Raw genomic sequence first — 12,435 nt, forward strand, 5'->3', positions numbered from 1 at the left:
TCCAGTGCAAAACATAACAGATGCTAAGCGGAAGAGGCATGTTTAGACCGAAAATACAAGGTGGGGTATATGTTTACTCGCTGGTTGATATTTGTGTCGACAGATGTCTGCCCGAACAAACAAAGTGCCCACAATTTTGGTGGAACTGCCCAAAAGAATAGTATAGTCACTACATGCAGTGCCATTTGAAAATAGACACATAAAGACTGGATAGTCACTTCATGGACTGCACAAAAGTAGTATTGTACTATTTATTGGCCAACACTAGGTGCTTCATTGCTTTGGTCTGATTACACAATGGGCATCATTTTTCCTAAGTTAAAGTTTGTATTCCGAAAATAGTCTCGCCGTGTGATCGAGAGAAGACCAAATAGTATTGCAGTGGATGTTCCTCCGTCATGTGTGGTTCATTCTCATGGTTCTAGGTGTTGGTGAAATCACTTGTGTTTGCAAGAGGAATTGCAGACTTCACAAACAAATTTGTCTTCCACTCTGTACTGAATGTTGTCCCAGAGGAGCATCCATGTTAGTAGGAAGAACAAATGTTTTTTTCTAGATCTTTTCTTTTGGAGCTACATATTTGTATATGATCTATGAATCATTGAGATGCATTAACATGTTACTAGTTGGTTGTGAATTTGGGCTACTAATGTGAACATATTACAATGCCGGGCCTGTGAGTCTCATGTGAACATTTCAGACGGATCGACTTTTACTAATGTGCACAGCATGATCCTAATTTCTGTGTTCTCAGTGTTTACAAGTTACTAGAAGTTCCTTATTTTTGTTCACTCGGTGTTTACAAGTTACTTATCAATCACTAGCTGGCCTACTAATACGCTCCTATCAGTTTTAGTTGCGATGCAATTTTCAAAGGTGGCAGTTTTCTGAATAAAAATGCCTATCTCTGAAGAAACTGACAAGTTGTTCTAAAGAAAATGCCATGCGAATCTGAAGAAACTACCAGAAAAAATGTTCGCAAGCGCCTGATCTCTTAGCGAACGTTCATCAGCTAATGCGATCCTACACATACACTATCCGACCTACTCGATCCTACTACTAGCCGCCATATTATGCACAAAATAATGAATACTCCCCCTGCTAGCTGGGACCCACCATAGTAGGAGGCTGACTTGTGGCTTCAAGCATAACATCCGCGACGAGTGGCTTGCCCGGCACCTGGGACAAGAAAAGCTGAAATCCATGGCATCCCTCACGACACTCATGACCCGCTTTTGCGCAAGAGAAGACAGCTGGCTAGCTCACAGTAATAACTTATCAAAGAACCCTGGTAATTCGGATACCAAGGACAAAAGTGGAAGGACACGTCGGAATAAGGAAAAACGCCGCGTTAACAGCGACAGCAATGAAGACACGGCAGTCAATGCCGGATTCAAAGGCTATAAATCCGGTCAGCGGAAGAAGCCATTCAAAAGGAATACTCAAGGCCCGTCCAGTTTGCACCGAATACTCAATCGCTTGTGCCAGATACATGGCACCCCCGAAAGGCCAGCCAATCACACTAACAAGGATTGTTGGGTGTTCAAGCAGGCAGGCAAGTTAAGGGCCGAAAATAGAGACAAGGGGCGGCACAGCGACGACGAGGAGCCCAAGCCGCCGAAAAACAATGGATAGAAGGGCTTTCCCCCACAAGTGCGGATGGTGAACATGATATACACAACCCACATTCCCAAGCGGGAACGGAAGCGTGCGCTACGGAACGTATACGCGTTAGAGGCAGTCGCCCCAAAGTTCAACCCATGGTCCTCCTACCCGATCACTTTTGATCGAAGGGACCATCCCACTAGCATCCGTCATGGCGGCTTTGCCGCATTGGTTCTCGACCCAATCATCGACGGATTTCATCTCACAAGAGTCCTCATGGACGGCGACAGTAGCCTGAACCTGCTTTATCAGGATACAGTGTGGAAAATGGGCATAGATCCCTCAAGGATTAAGCCCACAAGAACGACCTTTAAAGGCGTTATACCAGGTGTAGAAGCCAACTGTACAGGCTCAATAACACTTGACGTGGTCTTCGGATCCCCGGACAATTTCCGAAGCAAAGAGTTAATCTTCGATATAGTCCCGTTTTGCAGTGGCTATCACGCCCTGCTCGGACGAACCGCATTCGCAAAGTTCAATGCGGTGTCGCACTACGCATATCTCAAGCTCAAGATGCCCGGCCCTCGAGGAGTAATTACGGTCAACGGAAACACCAAACGCTCCCTCCGTACGGAGGAGCATACGGCAGCTCTCGCAGCGGAGGTACAAAGTAGCCTTCTCAGGCAATTCTCTAGTCCAGCCATTAAAAAGCCAGACACTGCCAAGCGCGCCCGGAGTAACCCACAACAGGACCGCCTGGCACACTTTGAGCAAGCGTAGCAATGCGGCCCCAACCCCAGCTTTTGTGACATAGCGAAACCAGTACCTCGCGTACATAACTACGCCCTTGAAATACCATGGGCACAGGGGAAGGGGCACAATAACAGCATGCCCAAAATACGGCTAAAACATACTAGGGGCTGCCGGATTCTTTTTTTAATTTTTTCTTACTTTCAAGACTCCATACTTCGGACGACCTGTTCGGCAATTCGACTGCCGGACAAACGATGCAAGATCCAGGGAGGCAGACAAGTCATGCCGCATTATGGAACTCCCAGGTGGTCTCTGTTACGAGCGGTATACCTGTTTTAAATACAATTCCGCGGCCTGCCCCTGGTCAGGACATACTGAATAGTCCAATATCTTTTGCTTACCGCACTATTTGTGTTGTTCGGCTTTGGTAAACAGCCTCTCTATAAACAATGCTTAGCTTCTTGTCTATTTTTTGCATTATCTTCTTTTCACATTTATGTTTATTAAATGACATGAGTGCACCCGTACACCATGGTATGGCAAACACGCCAGGGGTTTCAGTACCCCTCATTATGGTGTGAGAAGTCCGTACACTTTCACAAGTGCGGCACCCCGAACTTATAGCACTATATGCATCGGCTCCGAATCATGATTTGGGTCAATAGTTGGGTTTGCCCGACTCCTATGTTTTGGTGCCTTACGTTCCGCTATATCGGCTAAGATAGCACTAGGAGAACCACAGCGATTGTGCCCCGGTTCATCTGGGTTAAGCACCTCAGTGGAGAAAGCTAAAACTGACTGTCATGATGTGGCGAGAGACCGGTCGCTGTTCGAGAGGTTTTTCGAGTCCCTAAAGGCTTATGTCGCTTCGAGCGAAGAGCTGGCTTTGTCCGGGCAAGGCGTGGATAGCGCCCCGAACTCGGTCTTCCAAACTAGGGGCTTCGCCGAAATTTAAAATTATAGAGTTCTATGGCTAAGTGAGAGTGTTCAAGCATTATAGTCCGATTGCCTGGTTCGTTGTGCTGAGCGCCTCCCTCAAAGGACCCAACTATGGGAAAAAGAGCGCTCAGGTTTATCCCGAACACCCCAACACTAGTGGCACGGGGGCAGAAGCCGACGACTGGCCATCTCTCAACTTTTGATAAACGGCCGCACAGAAAGTAATATTTTAAATTCAAGCATTGCTTAGCGCATATGAACAAGTTTTCAGCGCACAGGATAACACGAGCGAGTTCATTCAAAAATTACATCCTTGGTACATTCATCCTCCACAAGGCGGGCACCAGCAAGAACATCCTTGTAATAGTTCTCGGGCTTGCGATGCTCCTTCCCCGACGGCGGCCCGTCCTTCACAAGCTTCTCACCGTCCAGCTTACCCCAATGCACCTTTGCACGGGCAAGGGCCCTACGGGAACCTTCGATGCAGACGGAGCACTTGATGACCTCGAGCCTTGGACAAGCCTCCACCAGCCGCCGCACTAGTCCGAAGTAGCTCCCAGGCAGGGCCTCTTTAGGCCACAGCCGAACTATGAATCCCTTCAGGGCCTGTTCGGCCGCCTTGTGGAGCTCGACCAGCTGCTTCAGCTGGTCGCTCAAGGGCACAGGGTGTCTGGCCTCAGCGTACTGAGACCAGAACACCTTCTCCGTCGAGCTGCCTTCCTCGGCTTGGTAGAATGCGGCGGCATCGGATACGATGCGGGGAAGATCTGCGAATGCCCCAGGAGAGCTCTGGATTCGGGTAAGTAACAAGTAATTTACTTTTATATGTCTGCTTTGCATATAGAATGCCTTACCCGCCGCTATCTTTTTCACCGCATCCAATTCCTGGAGGGCCTTCTGGGCTTTGGCCTTGGCAGATTTGGCATTTTTGAGGGCCACAGCAAGCTCGGACGCTCGCGTCTTCGAGTCGAGCTCCAAACTCTCATGTTTTTGCATGAGAACCTGAAGCTCTTGCCGCACCTCGCCGACCTGCGCCTCAAATTTCTCCCGCTCGGCGTGCTCCGTGGCCGCTTTCTTCTCGGCCTCGGACAGCGCCTGCTTGAGAGTCGCCACCTCAGTTGTGGCCCCTACAATAAGCAGTATACTCCTGTCATTTTTTGCAATTGCGCCTTCCCATAGGCATTTTTCTATAAGGTATCTCTTACCTTCTTTCTCCTCGAGCTGCCGTTTGGCAAGGCCGAGCTCTTGCTCGGTCCGCTCGAGGCCCTGCTTCAGGGCACCCACCTCTGCAGTCAGTGCGGCGGTGGCCAGCAACGAAGCCTGCATACGTATATTGACTCCTTTTTAGTTAGACTCCTGCGATATTTACTAGATCCTCTATTCGGCTTTTCTTTCCGAACGCCAAACAGAGCATCAGGGGCTACTATCTATACGGTAATATTTTTACATATTTTTACTTACCTCGAAGCCTGTTAGAAGGCTAGCACAAGCTTCAGTCAGTCCGCTCTTGGCGGACTGAACCTTCTGGATCACCGTACTCATAATAGTACGGTCCCCCTCGTCGATGGAGGCGCCGTCAAGCACCTCCAGTAGATTGTCCGGCACCTTCGGTTGGACGTAGGCCGCCAGCTCAGAAGGCTTGCTCCTCTTGAAAGGAGTTCGCCTACCGCGGTCCGGAACTGTGGAAGATTCCGACGCGGTGTCTGGCACAAAGCCGGACTTGGAGCCCTGGGGGGCCTTATCCCCTTCACTCCTGGAGTTCGGGAGGTTGCCTTCGGCTCCTCCGGGACCACCTCCTCCTGCCTCGGAGCTTGTCGCGACGCCACTTCGGCGTCGTCTGCAGTGCGGGGGGAGATAGCGGGCGGAACTGAGTTCACATCCGATGAGTCCAGGGAGTCGCCCGACGATTCGTCGAATTCGGCCTGGGGCGGACTGCATAATTACATTCGACATTACGGAAAGCTGTGCAACAAAGGAACATCATGAGTTATTCTGATATCCGAACTTACGATTTCGCCGTACGCTTGGCCCTATTAGGCCACTCCTCTTTGCCCCCTTCGGCGTTGGGGGCGTAGTCCAACGGAGGGGTCTTCCTTTTCCTAGACCCCTCGGCCTCCCCCGTTGGGTCGGCCGTCCTCTTCTCTCCTCCCTCCGCTGGGGGGGAGAGTTTTCTTCTTCGTCCTCCTCATTTTCATGGGAAGAGGGCGTCTCGGACTCGTCGGATGACAAGTCCGACACCACCACATTACGGGCACTCTTTCGAGTCCCCGTGGTCTTCTTCTTCTTGGCCTTCTTCTCCGGCACCACATAAGGCGCCGGAACCAGCAGCTTCACTAGTAGAGCTGGGGCTGGGTCTTCGGGCAGCGGAGCCGGACAGTTAATCGGTCCGGATATCGCTCGCCAAGCCTGTCAAAGGTAAGGGAGTTTAGATCCCGCATAGAGTCAAACTATGAAAAAAGCTTAACATCCTGTAAAAGGTGAAGATAGCTTACCTCGCTAGCGTGACGCTGCGAGCTGTATCCACGGTCGTTGGAAGCGGATGCGGGAGCCTCGACGCCCTTGAATAGCACCTTCCAGGCATCTTCATACGTCGTGTCGAAGAGCCTGCCAAGGGTTTGGTGCTGCGCCGGGTCGAACTCCCACATATTAAAATCCCGTTGTTGGAACGGGAGGATCCAGCAGACGAGCATAACCTGGATTACATTAACAAGCCGGATTGGCTTGTTCACTCGGAACTAGATGCATGTTTGCAATCCGGTCACCTCTTTTTCGTCACCCCACGACAGGCCCGTCTATTTCCAGGACATAAGCCGCGTGGGGGGTCTGGATCGGAACTCGGGGGCTGTGATCCAGTTCGGATCGTGTGGCTCGGTGATGTAAAACCACCCGGATTGCCACCCCTTTAGGGTCTCCACAAAAGAGCCCTCGAACCATAGGACGTTGGCCATCTTGCCCACCATGGCGCCTCCACACTCCGCCTGGCTGCTGCGCACCACCTTGGGCTTGACGTTGAAGGTCTTGATCCAGAGGCCGAAATGAGGGCGGATGCGGAGGAAAGCCTTGCACATGACAATAAACGCCGAGATGTTGAGGATGAAGTTCGGGGCCAGATCGTGGAAATCCAGGCCGTAGTAGAACATGAGCCCCCGGACAAATGGGTGGAGTGGAAAACCCAGTCCACGAAGGAAGTGGGGAAGAAATACTACCCTCTCATGGGGCCTTGGGGTGGGGAGAAGCTGCCCCTTTTCGGGAAGCCGGTGCGCGATGTCCTTAGACAGGTATCCGGCCTTCCTTAGCTTCTTGACATGGCCCTCCGTAGCGGAGGAGACCATCCACTTGCCTCCCGCTCTGGACATTGCTGGAGAAGGTTGAGGTGGGAAGTGCGGGCTTGGCTGCTGGAGCTCGAGCGCGCAGGAGATGGATAGGCAAAGAAGGAAGAAGGCATAGGTAAAAAGGTGGATCCTTGCCCCCTTATATGGGTGGATGCGGTTGTGCATCCCCACCTGCCTAGTAAAACTCGCCTGCCTCCCAAGTGCCATGATAAGTGGCGTGGTTGGATTACCCACATCTGTATTGATGAGAATCCCGTAAAAGGGGGGTACACGATCTCTGCTTTGACAAGACGTGCCAAGGAAACCGCCTCGCAAAACACGCTGGGGTGGAAAAGTGAAAACGATTCGAGTGAAGGACTTGGCTGTAGTGTGATGACGCACTGCGGAATACGTCAGCAGATTTGATTTGTGTTAATATTATTCTCTCTATGGCAATATGTGGAAGCTTATTTTGCAGAGCCGGACACTACTCTTGGTGTTTACAATCTTCTATGAAGGACTTGGAGGAGGAACCCGCCTTGCAATGCAGAAGACAATTTGCGCGCCGGACTCGTCATCATTGAAAGCCTGGTTCAGGGGCTACTGAGGGAGTCCTGGATTAGGCGGTGTTCGGGTAGCCGGACTATACCTTCAGCCGGACTCCTGGACTATGAAGATACAAGATTGAAGACTTCGTCCCGTGTCCGGATGGGACTTTCCTTGGCGTGGAAGGCAAGCTTGGCGATGCGGATATATAAGATCTCCTACCATTGTAACCGACTCTATGTAACCCTAACCCTATCCGGTGTCTATATAAACCGGAGGGTTGTAGTCCGTAGGCAATCAACTCCATACACAACAATCATACCATAGGCTAGCTTCTAGGGTTTAGCCTCCTTGGTCTCGTGGTAGATCTACTCTTGTACTACCCATATCATCAATATTAATCAAGCAGGACGTAGGGTTTTACCTCCATCAAGAGGGCCCAAACCTGGGTAAAACTTCGTGTTCCCTGCCTCCTGTTACCATCCGGCCTAGACGCACAGTTCGGGACCCACTACCCGAGATCCGCCGGTTTTGACACCGACAATCACTACTTGATCATTTCTAGCTTCTTGACCGTTGTGTTGCTTATCTTCTCGCTCTTATTTGCGTATGTTAGCCACCATATATGCTAGTGCTTGCTGCAGCTCTACCTCACTAACCTTTCCTACCCTTATGCTTAAATAGTCTTGATTGCGCAGGTGTGAGATTGCTGAGTCCTCGTGACTCACGGATACTTCCAAACAGTTTCAAGTGCCGACGATACCAGTGCAGGTGACGATACCGAACTCAAGTGGGAGTTCGACGAGGATTCGGGACGTTACTATGTTTCTTTTCCGGATGATCAGTAGAGGAGCCCAGTTGGGATGATCGGGGATCTAGCATTTGGGGCTGTCTTCCTTTATTTTGGTTCCGTAGTCGGACCTTTGTTTGTACCTTGGTTGATGTATAGTTTATTTATTTATTGTGAGAAGTGGCGATTGAAAGCCAACTCTTTATCCCTTTCTTATTCAGTACATGGGATGTGTGAAGATTACCCTCTTGCGACAAGCCTACCATCTGGCTATGCCTCTAAGTCGTGCCCCGACACGTGGGAGATATAGCCGCATTGTGGGCGTTACACCCCTGCCCCTATATATAAAGGAGGGGGAGGAGGAGGCCGGCGGCCAAGGAGGGCGCGCCAAGGGGGGAGTCCAATTAGGATTCCCAATCCTAGTTGAATTCCCTTTCCTATTCCAAGAGGGGGAAGGAGGGAAGGGGAGGGAGAGGGAAAGGAAAGTGGGGGCCGCGCCCCCTCCCCCTAGTCCAATTCGGACTACCTTGGGGGGCGCCACCTTGCGGCCTTCCCTCTCCTACTCCATTATGGCCCATTAGGGCCCATAACTTCCCCGAGGGGTTCCGGTAACCCCTCGGTTCCCTAATAAATATCTGAAATGTCCTGAAATCTTTCTGGTGTCCGAATACCTTCGTCCAACATATCAATCGTTACCTCTCGACCATTTCGAGGCACCTCGTCGTGTCCAAGATCTCATCCGGGACTCCGAAAAAACTTCGGTCACCAAAAACACATAACTCATAATACAAATCTTCATTGAACGTTAAGGGTGCGGACCCTATGGATTTGAGAACTATGTAGACATGACCGAGACACATCTCCGGTCAATAACCAATAGCGGAACCTGGATGCTCATATTGGCACCTACATATTCTACAAAGATCTTTATCAGTCAAATTGCATAACAACATAGTTATTCCCTTAGTCATCGGTATGTTACTTGCCTGACATTCGATCGTCAGTATCATCATACCTAGTTCAATCTCGTTACCGACAAGTCTCTTTACTCGTTCCATAATGCATCATCCCGTAACAAACTCATTAGTCACATTGCTTGCAAGGCTTATAGTGATGTGCATTACCGAGAGGGCCCAGAGATACCTCTCCGATACATGGAGTGAGAAATCCCAATCTCGATCTATGCCAACTCCACAAACACTGTCAGAGACACCTGTAGAGCATCTTTATAATCACCCAGTTATGTTATGACGTTTGATAGCACACAAGGTGTTCCTCCGGTATTCGGGAGTTGCATAATCTCATAGTCAAAGGAATATGTATAAGTCATGAAGAAAGCAATAGCAATAAAACTTAACAATCATTATGCTAAGCTAATAGATGGGTCTTGTCCATTACATCATTCTCCTAATGACGTGATCCCGTTCATCAAATGACAACACATGTCTATTGTTAGGAAACTTAACCATCTTGATTAACGAGCTAGTCTAGTAGAGGCTTACTAGGGACACTTTGTTTTCTCTATGTATCCACACATGTATCAAGTTTCCGGTTAATACAATTCTAGCATGAATAATAAACATTTATCATGATATAAGGAAATATAAAAAACAACTTTATTATTGCCTCCAGGGCATATTTCCTTCAGTCTCCCACTTGCACTAGAGTTAATAATCTAGTTCACATTGTCATGTGATTTAACATCAATAGTTCACATCACCATGTGACCAACACTCGAAGGGTTTACTAGAGTCAATAATCTAGTTCCCATCGCCATGTGATCAACACCCAAAGTGTACTAAGGTGTGATCATGTTTTCCTTGTGAGAGAAATTTAGTCAACGGGTCAGCCACATTCAAATCCGTATGTATTTTGCAAATTTCTATGTCTACAATGCTCTACATGGAGCTACTCCAGCTAATTGCTCCCATTTTTAATATGTATCCAGATTGAGACTCAGAGTCCTCCAGATTAGTGTTAAAGCTTGCATAGACGTAACTCTTTACGATGAACTCTTTATCACCTCCATAACTGAGAAATATTCCCTTCGACCTCTAAGGATAATTTTGACCGCTGTCCAGTGATCTACTCCTGGATCACTATTGTACCCTTTGCCAAACCCATGGCAAGGTACACAATAGGTCTGGCATACAACATGGCATACTTTATAGAACCTATGGCTGAGGCATAGGGAATGACTTTCATTCTCGCTCTATCTTCTGTCGAGTCTTACTCAACTTCATACCTTACAACTCAGGCAAGAACTCCTTCTTTGATTGATCCATTTTGAACTCCTTCAAAATCTTATCAAGGTATGTACTCATCGAAATTCTTATCAAGCATCTTGATCTATCTTTATAGATCTTGATGCCCAATATGTAAGTAGCTTCACCGAGCTCTTTCTTTGACAAATTCCATTCAAACACTCCTTTATGCTTTCCAAAAAATTCTACATCATTTCCGATCAACAATATGTCATTCACATATACCTGTCAGAAAGGTTGTAGTGCTCCCACTCACTTTCTTGTAAATACAGGCTTCACCGCATGTTTGTATAAAACTATATGCTTTGATCAACTCATCAAAGCGTAAATTCCAACTCTGAGATGCTTGCACCAGTCCATAGATGGATCGCTGGAGCTTGCACACTTTGTTAGCACCTTTAGGATTGACGAAACCTTCTGGTTGCATCATATACAACTCTTCTTTAATAAATCCATTACGGAATACAATTTTGACATCCATTTTGCTAGATTTCATAAATGCGGCAACTGCTAACATGATTCGGACAGACTTTTAAGGATCGATACAAGTGAGAAAATCTCATCGTAGTCAACACCTTGAACTTGTCGAACACCTTTTGCGACAATTTGATCTTTGTAGATAGTAACACTACTATCAGCGTCCGTCTTCCTCTTGCAGATCCATTTATTCTCGATGGCTCGCCGATCATCGGGCAAGTCAATCAAAGTCCATACTTTGTTCTCATACATGCATCCCATCTCATATTTCATGGCCTCAAGCCATCACTACAAAAAAAGACACTTCCGTGATGATACTTGTTTGTCATAGTAGGTCATGTTTTTTGTCATGCATGTACATCCATGATAATTTTATGGCAGAATCAAGATAGTCGTAGTTGTGCTGTCGTAGAAGTGTTCAATGACATTACCAAAATTATCATCACGGAAGTGTCCACTTCCATGACGATAAATCACGCATCATGGAAGTGCTTTCGTCAAGGGTGACCGACACATGGCATCTACCGTAATGGGTCGCTGTTAAGCTATCGGGTACGGTTTTGGACCCGATAACCCGCTAATAGCCCGGACCAAAGTGGATTTTACACGTGTAAAATTGTCATTGGCCGGAGGAAACACGTGTTGGCTCACCGTTGGGACAGATATCATCTATTCATTTGACAGGAGGCGCCTATGATATGTCGATACGTGGCATGGCCCAACAGAGGCCCATTCCGGTGAAAAGGCCGGCCCGTTTGACTTGGTCAAACGGTAACGGGCCGGCCCATGGAAAGCCTGTTAACGGCATGTTCATATATAGCCCATTTACGACCCACTAACTCACAACCCGTTACGACCTACCGTAATTAAGCCCAGTAGCTTCATCTGGGCCGTCCAATATGATTGCAACCCATTGTAACTTCCGGCCCATATATGGCCCATGATGTCTTTTGGCCCATACGAGGCCATTTGTAACTCTTGGCCCATTAACGGCCCATGGTGAATCTGACCCGTAATGACAGTGTACCGCTTTATACACATTAATGGCCCATTATTCCATTGGGCCATTTCGAACCCGCATTATCTTTCGGCCTTCTAAGGGCCCATTTATTCTTGGGATTATTTCCAGCATTCGGTTACTTACGGCCCGTTACTGGCCTTTTTTGCTTATGGGCCAAATTCAGCCCATGGTTACAATCGGCCCGTTTGCGGCCCTTAATCCGTTGGGCCATTTTCATAGCGTCATCAAATACGGCAGATTAACGACGGCCCGTTATAGTCGGCCCATGAACAAACGATTGCAAATCTAGCCCGTTTACGACCCATAATGCCGTCTGTTATTGGCCCATGTTTCGCCGATCGATCAAATGGTTCGTAGAAGGCCCTTTGATGCTACGGCCCATAGAAGGCCCATGGTTTCTACGGCCCTTAGAAGGTCCATTGTTTCTACGGCCCATAGGAGGCCCATGGTAACTACAGTAAATATGTAGCCCATGGTTATTGTGGACCTAGTTTTAAAAAATAGGTTATTGCGGCTGATGAAGCTATGTACCTAGGGTAAGGTCATAGGCCTGACCTAGACACCCTCCCCTAGGACATCACCCTAAAGTCAGAAGTATTCAGGGGATACCATCATCCGCTCGACCAGAAATGTTCCACTCGGAAGACTCTATGTCACCCGGCCATGGCAATGATCACTCACAGACAGAAGATCGAAAGCCACACTGAAAAGCAACGGTCAGGCATTTAC

Source organism: Triticum aestivum, chromosome 2A (genome assembly GCF_018294505.1).
Source record: "Triticum aestivum cultivar Chinese Spring chromosome 2A, IWGSC CS RefSeq v2.1, whole genome shotgun sequence".
NCBI lineage: Eukaryota > Viridiplantae > Streptophyta > Magnoliopsida > Poales > Poaceae > Triticum > Triticum aestivum.